The sequence below is a fragment of the Peromyscus leucopus genome, chromosome 6 (assembly GCF_004664715.2).
Source record: "Peromyscus leucopus breed LL Stock chromosome 6, UCI_PerLeu_2.1, whole genome shotgun sequence".
NCBI classification, from domain to species: Eukaryota; Metazoa; Chordata; class Mammalia; order Rodentia; family Cricetidae; genus Peromyscus; species Peromyscus leucopus.
This window is the reverse complement of record NC_051068.1, coordinates 48,370,046-48,380,554: the sequence shown is the minus strand read 5'-3', so window position 1 is coordinate 48,380,554 and position 10,509 is coordinate 48,370,046. Positions and strand designations below refer to the sequence as shown.

Below are 10,509 nucleotides of genomic sequence, written 5' to 3'. Positions count from 1 at the left end.
CAAGCCATTTCTTTTCCTAGTATTAACGCAATATTACCTCAATAATCAGGCCAAGTAGTTACGACCTGGGAGACTGGCAGGAAATGCAGAACAGCCTTTGTCAGAGATTCCCTAGCCCTAAATATCTGCCCTAAAAAAATGAATACAGTACTTTAGGATATCTGCTAAGTACCAGCCAAAGGTGCCTACAATTTAAACCAAGACACTAAATTCTGGCCAGTGGATCAGTACTATTGACAGAACCTACAGTTTGTTACAAAGACATCTTCTCTGGATCACAGGGAGCCACAGAACCACCATGTGTGTTTTCAAAGGACTTTGAGCACACATCGTAGGTTTTTAGAACTATTAATATGATTTGAAGATTGTAAATAGTTTTACTCAGAATCAACCTGGAGCTATCTGGAGAAATATTTGAGAAATCTTGACTACCTAGAGCAGCTGCAAAATTTATGCATCATAAATACAGGAGGAGAATATGACGCACAAATCAATGTTTGGAATCTTAACTAAGGTCTGTATTGACCCAGAAATATGTGGAGTGTGGTTGCAGTTGAAACACTGGAATTTGCAACAGGCTGATACACAAAGTAGAGGTGGTTGCAGTTGGATTCTAGAAAGGGAGCTCAAGGGACATTGCATTTAGGGTAAATCTCACTCATAAAGGAGCTTTCAATTACATGTGCCCTAAGTCGCAGATTATTGTATAAACTGATGATATGACTGTTCCACATTATGTTTAAGGGGAAGGTTTTTATTATGGATATGAGAGGAAAAACAGCCAGAGGAATCTGGAAGACTCCAAAGCAGAGAGAGAAAGTAGTAGACTTAGCATAACCAGTAGACTGGACCCAGCCAATCGAGAAGCAGGAATAGAGCAGAGCAATAGAAGGAAAGACAGGAGATTGTAGGGAAGTGTGTGTGTGTGGCGGGGGTAGACAGAGAGGAAAACAGAGAACACAGGACAGAGCTGAAGTAGCAGGCTTATAAGGAGAATGAGTAGCTGCGGGAGGGAAGCTCTTGAGTTGGAGGAAGTTTAGGATAAAGGAGGAGGTGAGAAATACTGAGAAAAGCTAGGATGCTAGCATGGACTTTGAAATGTGTAACACATACTTATGATATTGAAGAAACCTGAAGGCCAGGATTTGCTACAATATGCTAATAGGCACCATACATAGTCATTTTGTCCCTTCTGCCTTTTGGGATTCGGGAAAATAAAGTTCCATTTAACTGTGGAGGGGATCATGGAGTTGTCCTGGCCTAACTGCCTTGAGAGGCATGCCTCAAAGAGGTTTTTCAGGTTAGAGTCCATGGCTCCTGGGGCACTGTGTGCTTTCCAGTTCCTGAAAGACTGGTACACTCCCTCAGGCACTGAAGCATTCAGACCATTATGTGGTTCTCTTTCCTTCCCTGGAAGGCAGCATGGATGCTCAACAGGACAGCTGGTCTTTGACATTAATCTTGTGTGACCTGCTTAGCTTGCAAATGTCACTGTATCCTGACTCTACAGCTGAACTGATCTTGGGAATTGCCATCATATTCTGTTTCTGATAAAAGTATAGAAAGTCTAATTGCTCACAATAAAATTGTCACAGCATCAGTTGTTCTGGGGCTCCTCCAACCAGCCTGATTTAATTCCTTGAGGCCATATCAGCTGACTTGGCTTTGTAATGAACATTAGTCTACATAAGAAAGGACTAAGCCTCTTGCACTGAGCCCCTAAATTTCTAAAGAACTTTTGTTGTTGAATTGACTTTTACTGCTCCAGAGCTCTGAAACCTTCAGGTTTATATCTATTTTTTTTTGTTCATTTTACATACCAGTCACAGATCCCCCTCTTCCATCCTCTTGCCCCTCCAGTTCCCTCCCAACCCACCCCCCATTTCCTTCTACAAGAAGGTAAGGCCTCCCATGGGGAGTCAGCAGAGCCTGATACATTCAGTAGAGGCAGGACCAAGCATCTCCCCTTGCCTCAAGGCTGTGGGAGGTGTCGCACCATAGGTAGTGGGCTCCAAAAAGCCCACTCATATACCAGGGATGGATCCTGAACCTACTGCCTGGGGGCTCCTTAAGCAGATCAAGCTACACAATTGTCTTGATTATGCAGAAGGCCTAGTCCAGTCCCATGGAGGCTCCACAGGTGTTGGTCTAAATTTCATGAGTTCCTACATACTTACTTACTTGGCAGGGGAAACACCATGATCAAGCTGGTTTATATCTTAACCTAGTTGGGAATGGCACTATATGTTACTTCAATGCTCTCATAATTAAGGTTCTTCATGAAGACTCTATCCTTATGTAGAAATATCTTGTCTGGATAGTCTAAGTCCTTACAATGAAACAATTAATTTTCTTTTTTCAAATTTCAAGATTATGAGGTTGGAGTTGGAGAATGGCTCTAAGGTTAAGAGCACACACTGCTCTTGCCATGAACATGAGTTCATTTCTCAGTATCCAAGTCAGGTGACTCACAACTGCCTGTTAACTCCAGCACTAGAGGATCTGATACTTGTGGCCTCTGCAGATGCCTGCACTCATTTGCAAATATCCACTCTGCAGATATATACACAAAACTAAATATAATAAAAATAAACCCAACATGAAGAGATCATTGCCTCTCATAAAAACATATATCCACAAAACTAAAATGTTTCTGCTATTGGATCACATGTAAACTATATTTTGAATTTTTTTAAAGTCTGGGAGGCAAAATTAATGCACAATTAGTTCCATAAATTAATTATGCAAGCAGAGAATAAAATTTGTTCCCAGATTAGGCAATTTTCATAATTATTTAACTATTGATTTTCAATTTAATTAAAGTTAAACTAGATTGCAGCAAACGAAGGCGAATACCAATTACTGCTTGCAGCCCTGCATTTGGGATAATAAGCATTTTGCCAGAAGCAAGGAAAAGAAAAATTATTTGAGGTCATATATTTTAATATTACTTTTACCTCTAACTAAATCTATTTAATTAATACTTCTAATTAAAACCACTCCTTAATATAGCTTACTGGTTACTCCCTTCTCTCTAATTGTCCTTTATCTACTTTGTGAATTTAGGATTAACTCAATTTAAAATGGGTTGTAACTCTATTATTTATTTATTTATTTATTTATTTATTTATTTATTTATTTATTTATTTTTAAAGATTTATTTATTTATTTTGTATACAATATTCTGCCTGCATGTATTCCTGAAGGCCAGATGAGGGCATCAGATCCCATTATAGATGGTTGTGAGCCATCATGTGGTTTCTGGGTATTGAACTCAAGACCTCTGGAAGAACAGTCAGTGCTCTTAACCACTGAGTCATCTCCCCAGCCCTATTTTTTATTTTTATTTTTTATATTTTAATTGTGAAATAACTATTGTTAAGCAAATATTGCAGAGTAAGGGGTGTGTGTGTGTGTGTGTGTGTGTGTGTGTGTGTGTTTACATATAACAGAGGAAAAAATTGCAATCCAAATCCTATTCAGGCTTCTATTCAAAATATGAGTAAATGTACAGGCAGGATCATGACTAGTGTCCCTTCCTAGTGATGAGGACTACTCTTAAGTAATCTCTAGGAATAAAGTCAGTACAGAGTCATGATGGTCACTGAGATGTAGTAGTTTAGGTGTTATTCACCTCTTTACTCCCTGCAGCGTGAGGTTCTTTGATTACAAAAAAGAAGAAATTACCCCTTGAAATGCATTTTCTACCTATATTTAGATCCCATTATCTACCGAGGAGCAATATGAATTTCAGCTTTCCATTTATGGAGCAAGTCTAAATTTAATCTAATTCTTTGTTGGAGGAGGAGAACCAGAGGGTGATAGAGTGGAATAATACAAAGGAGTAAGATAAAAATAAGCCCTGGTCTACACATTGATCTGGGTCAAATGCTCTGGTTGTTTTATAAAGAGGGATGCGAGTGCTGCTCACCAAGGTCTTCAGGGCAGGATGTGCACAGTGACGGTCCTCAGAGCAGGATCTACACATGACATATTTATTAGAGAGTATTGATTAGAGCAGGAAATGCTCACAGTGAATAATACATGAAGTGGCAATGTAATTCTCTGAGATGGCAATTTCCTGTTGCAACTCATCACCTTTCCCCCCATTCAAACTGGACCTGTGCCTCCCTTGCCAGTAGGAAGAGGAGTTCCTCAGAAACATAAATGGAAATTAAAATTAATAATAATAGTAATAATAATTCTGGAGCTTCAGTATTCAGCAGCTAGCTTTTCATTAAAGTTAGAATACAAATCTTAACCTGTGGCCAGCACTCAGAAGGAAGAGGCAAGAAGATCTCTGTCAGTTTGAGGTCAGCCTGGTCTACGAAGTGAGTTACAGGACAGCCAAGGGTATACAGAGAAAAAAAGAAATCTTAACTTGCTAACCAGATTCCGTTCTCTCTTTAACTGAAATATCACAATTATCTAAATTATAGCAGGGTGTGATTTTTTTACATGCAAAATAAGAATTGTACGTGATTGAGGAATAACTTGGAGAGATCCAGAACACTGTAAATGTGTGATTTTACTCTTTGTATGTGTATGTTTGGAAAGGCAAAAGTGGAAGCCATTTCATCCATAGTCAGACAAGATAAGCTAAGGTCTGTGAGATGATGTCACAGGTCCATGACATCTTGGTGAGTGGTAGGAGCTGTAGACAACTTCTGAACTCATCCATATTCTGTAAAAGGAAAGACAAGACAACTTTACAGCCTCACAAGGGCAGTAAGAAGACCTGTATCTAGCCTGATTAACTTTACAGTGATCTTTATAACTGCTAATTAGATGCTAGAAACCCAGAGAGATGGGCTTCAGAATAACAGAAAGCAGGATGTACAGCTACTGCTTGAGCACTTGGCCATTGGCTACAGCACACCATCATTTCAGACATGCCTATATGAGCCCATATCTGTCTATGGGAAATGGAGGGAAGAAGAAGTTTTGAAATGGACTTAATGAAAGTCACCCAAGTAATTAACCAACAAAACCATTGCTGATGCATGGCAAGAAGCATAGGCTCAAAATAGAAATTAGTTTTTAGAAAAACAGAGGAAATTTTCATTTTTCTGCACTTGAGGAGACTGTGGCAGTAGAATTCATTTTACTTCTCTAGTTATATGTGGGTTAGCCCTCTGATGTCTTTTTTTCACTCCTCAGTTGATGAGTGATTTCAGAATTCCAGACCTAGGGCATCTTTGAATAAAGAGACTGTAATAGAAACAGAATGAGCTCTTCTTGAACGCAGGTGTCCACCACATGTGTTTCAGGTTCTCACATCTCACTGTTCAGAAGAAGGTCATCTCAGATCTGGGTCAGGTCTTATTCTATGACTTAGGAGTCAAAAGTTCACCACTCCAAGTTAATTATAAAATAAAAATGGTATTTCAGAAAAAAAAATTAAAAAAAAAAATGTTCACCACTCATCTGCACTGAGCACCCGGCTTGAGGGATTGAGACTTTGTTTCTTGGTTTCAGAAAAGGAAACAGTGTCAAGGTCTCTGAATTTTTGCATACACCTCTCCAGGCACTTCTCCAGGCACTCTCTTACTCCCCCACAAACTAGGGCTTTTGGACATCCTATTGACTATTTCTTAAAAAACAATACATAATACTTTATGCTAATCTCATCCAAACTGGCCTTATTATTTTATAATTATTTAGCACTAACATTAAATGTGTTTTATGTTACTTAGAATCAAATAGTACTTTAACTTAGAAATAAAATTTACCAATGCAAGTTATTGAAAAGTTGGAGGAACAAGAAATAACTAAAATATTCTCCAGAAGAACATGCTAAGTAGACTTAAGGGAATGTTGCTATGTTCATTAAATTTTAATATTCTTAAAGTAAATTCTAATTTACTTATCAATTATTTATGATACACAAGAGATGATAAATCTGATTTTGAGGTATTATACTCATGACACAACTTCAGTTAGAAGTTAGGAAAACGGAATCCCTTAATGAATAATATCTTAATTTTGAGCTACCTAGTATGATCTATATCCTATAGAAAGTTCATTGGAAGAACAGACATTGGAACAGGGGGCAGGGCATGAGAATGTTTACTCATTTATGTTTTTGAAAGTCATATTTTCAGAAAATTATATAGCTAAGAACAGTCACTAGGGTCACCTCAATAAATGCCTTTATAATTGCAATTCCATGTGATACTAATTGATTTACTGAAAGTCCATGAAGTAAATGCTTGTGAAGAAAAGTGACCATGACTCATAGCTCCCACTAGTTCCTTCTGCCAGCCCATTATATAGGGTTCTGTCTTCTGCCCCCGCTGTCACCAGTTTTAACTGTCTCCTCAGCTGTCTCATTGACTGTCATAGTTTGAACATTGCACTTATGATGTATTGCTCATCTCCAAATCATGATCTCATATCTGGGACTTTTCATAGGCACCAAGAATATGAATCCACCTCTTCTGATTCATGATAAAAATCATTTCTAGTGTTCAGTGTATATATTAGTAGGCAGGGTGTCCTTAATGTTGCTCCTTTGTTTTCACTTCTGGTTGACATAAATTCATTGTGTCCTTGACTCTTCTAGAATTTTAAAAGGATGCTAGTTCTCACTTTAACCCCTAATAATTGTGAAACTTATTTTCTTAATAACAACTTTTAGCTGAGTTTGGATCCCCTTCACCTATGAATCTAACTAATAGATCCACTAAAATTTATAAAGTATATTAGCTAATTAAACATACATATTTTTATTACATAAAACCTGAGCCAGTACTTTGGGTGGAGACTAGAACACCATTTACCAAGGAATCAGATGAACTGGAGAGAAATGAGCTTAGAGGTCCCAGAGTAGCTGATTTAACACAGCAAACATGAAAGTGATAATCATGCCTGTACTCATTGTCATAGTTCAAGCAAGAGGCTAATCTGGAGAAAGCACAGAGTCCCCTGTTCTGTCTTCTTCCATAGGATGAAACCAGCTAGGGGTCAGGTACATTCAGTCAGAAAACACATGGGCAGAACCAATAACATCTGCAGTTCTTTTAGCTCAGGGCTGAGATGGCAGTGAGAAAGCATTAAGTGCCATGTCTGGTTGGTGAAGGGTCTTTCACATCATAATCTACCCGTTAAGATTCCAGCTGAGGCACCACAGCCACAGTGAGGAAGGCATCTGCTAAAAACTTTCCAAAATGAGAGCACAGGCTAGGAACACAGAATGAAAGAAGAGTAAATGTGTCTTGATTCATTTTAAAATGAATTTGTTACCTGAAAGCTAATTATATATGTGTGTTTGTATGTATTATGTATATGTATATATGTATTATATATGTATGTGTATATACATATATGTGTATATACATATATGTGTATATGTATACACACACATACACACACACATATACATATACATATACATATATATATATATGTATATGACTTTCATGTCAACTAAGTTGGTCATTTCTACATACCTAGGGTCCCCAAACAGCTTTGCTTTTGCCAGTTATTTTTGTTAGCTGATGAGATAAACATGACCAATAGTGGTTTTCTTTTCCTTTAGACAGTCAGAAATTCAAGAACTACAATTTGGGCTGAATCATACCAAAGATGATTTTCTTACATTCTTTTTTTCCAGTTTATTTATTTATTTATTTATTTATTTATTTATTTATTTATTTATTTATTTATTTATTTGAGACAGGATTTCTCTGTGTAGTTTTGGTGCCTGTCCTGGATCTCACTCTGTAGACCAGGCTGGCCTCGAACTCATAGAAATACGTCTTGCTCTGCCTCCCGAGCGCTGTGCTCCCTCCCGTGCACAACCGCTGCCTGATTTTCTTACTTTCTTACCAGTCTTTTAAGAAAGCATATTATTTCCCCCTTTAAATTAGTATTGTCCTATAATACACTGTGTATATTTTAATAATATTGTAGCAAGAGTACAGACATTTTACTCTATGGGATACTATCTATGCTCTACATCCTCAGCAGACATGCCATTCTTTAGCATAACTGTAAATTATGTTGTGTGCATGTACCTGTTTGTACATATGCAGAGGCATATATACATAAATGCACTTTTGTGTAGAAGCCAGAGGACAACGTCTGACATCATATTTCAGAAGCCGCCCACCTTGCTTTTCTTTTAAGATTTGTGTTTGTTCCATATGTTACACGTATGTAAGGGAACTGCATGCTTTCCCAGTGCCTGCTGAGATCATAGAGGCTGGGTGAAACCCCCAGAAATGGAGTTAAACAATGTTTGTGAGTTACCGGGTAGCACTGGGAACAGAACAACGTGTGTCCTCTACAAGAAGAGTAAGTGCCCTTAAATCTCTTTAGCCTCATTAATCTTGTTGGGGTTTTTGTTTTTGTTGTTGTTTTTGCTTTTGTTTTAATCCAGGGTCTCTCACTGGCCTGGCACTCACTAATTAGGCTTAGCTTGCTGGTTGGTCAGGGAGCCCCAGGCATCCTCCTGTCCCCCTTCCCGGTGCTGGGACTCAAGTGTGCCACCAGGCCCCGTGTTTTACGTGGGTACTGGGGACTGAACACAGGCCCTGGTGAATCAGGCACTTTACCAACTGATATGTCTCCTTAACGTTACTTGGGTCTTGGGTTTTAAATTCTTATAATACCGAAAGCCTTCCTCTCATTATTCAAAATGTTCTGCGCATATTAGGTTAAGGTTCTAACAGTATAAATTTACTAGAATACAACATATGGTATATTGTGTACCTCTCAGCTGAAAACACCACCTTAAAATTAAAACAATTTTGCTGGGCAGCAGTGGCACATGCCTTTAATCCCAGCTCTCGGGAGGCAGAGCCAGGCAGATCTATGTGAGTTCGAGGTCAGCCTGGTTTACAGAGAGAGATCCAGACAGGCACCAAAACTACACAGAGAAACCCTGTCTCGGAAAAAAAAAAAAAAAAAAAAGAAAAGAAAAAAAAAAAAAGTTAAAACAATTTCAAGTTCTATGTCTGCCATCTGAAATTCATTGTTTCTTCACAGGATATTACATATATATGTGTATTCAAATACTCATTCCTTATGATAAGATGTTGTTAAAATAAAACCATCTGAACTAAAAAATATTTTAAGCTAAACGTGCATTTAATACTCCTAAATGAGCCTGGCAACTTAGTAACACATTATACTGTAGAGTATCAGTTACTTACACTTGAAGGCAGATGGCATCTGGTAATGGAAACTGACCATCGTGATGAGAGTGTCATCTTTACTTATGATTAGCCTGAGAGAATGTCAAAGTTAAAAATCTTCTGTATGTGTGGTTTCTACTGGGTTCTTATAACTTGTGCAAAACCAGGTAGTTGCTATGTCCAGCCAGCATCAAGCGTTTGACATCTCTCAGGACTACTAGCACAAACTCCAGAAGACCTGGGCTAAGAGAAAGCTCTACCACAATAAACAGAAGTATGAGCTGGGACAGCCTGATGTCAACACTAAGATTGGCCCTAGCCATATAGACACAGTGGCCAGGCAGGAAGTATAGGCAGGACTAACAGAGGGATGTTTGAGGAGACAGTAAGAAGTACTGAGCCTTAAGATTGGATGTCAGGAACTCTTCCTGGGGCTCTGAGTATCGTACTTGGAAAACAGGGATCATTGATGCTGTCTACAACGCATCCCATAACAAGTTGGTCTGCACCAAGACCCTGGTGTAGAACTGCATTGTGCTTATTGAGAGCACAGCGCACCGACAGTGGTTCCAGTCCTACTCTGCACTGCCCCTAGCTGCCCAGTTGGCTCCTGAGGAGGAAGAGATTTAAAACAAACAAACAAACAAAACAAAACAATTACATAAAATTCAAAAGAAATATTATGAAAGGAGAAAGAACACCAAAATCGGTGGTCTTCGGGAAGAGTGGCCCCAGCAGGATAGGCTTTGTGCCTGTATGGCCCCAAGACCAGCCAGTGTGGCCGAGCAGAGGGCTAGGTTCAAGTAGGCAAGGAGCTGGAGTTCCATCTGAGGAAGATCAAAACCTGCAAAGGCAAATAAACCACCATTCATAGCTCATGTAATAAAGGTGATTATTCTTCTATGTTAAAGAAAAACATGCAGTCCATGAAATTTAAAACAAACTTTAAAGACTATGTGCGTGTGTGTTACTCCATTTCATTTTCTAATATGATCAGGTTAATTTGTTTTTAAGGATTCTTACTAATGTCTTCTGAGATTTCCATACTACAAGCTTATGGTTGAATTTATGTATACATCCAGAACTTTATTTACCATTATTTTCTCACAAACGCACATTTTTTTTTTAAGTTTAGCAAAAGGGAGACTTTGCTTTTCTCTTATACTCAATACTGAAGACACCAGAAAATCCTATAAGCTCCCAACAGAATTGAAGCCAGAGGGCTTTGGGGCACAGCTCGGTGTTAGAGTGCTTGCCTTGGAGGCATGTGGCCCAGAGTTTGATCCCCAGCACTGCAAATAAATAAAAAGGAATCAGCGTCTCATCCTCCCATAACCACCTGCCATCCCTGTCACCACCTTGAGCGAAG

At 38.6% G+C, this 10,509-nt stretch overlaps 1 pseudogene; it reads left to right on the top strand.

Annotated features, from left to right (window-relative positions):
* The first annotated feature begins 8,238 nt into the window (after positions 1-8,238).
* LOC114691747 lies at positions 8,239-9,937 on the top strand (annotated as a pseudogene).
* Positions 9,938-10,509: the final 572 nt, after the last annotated feature.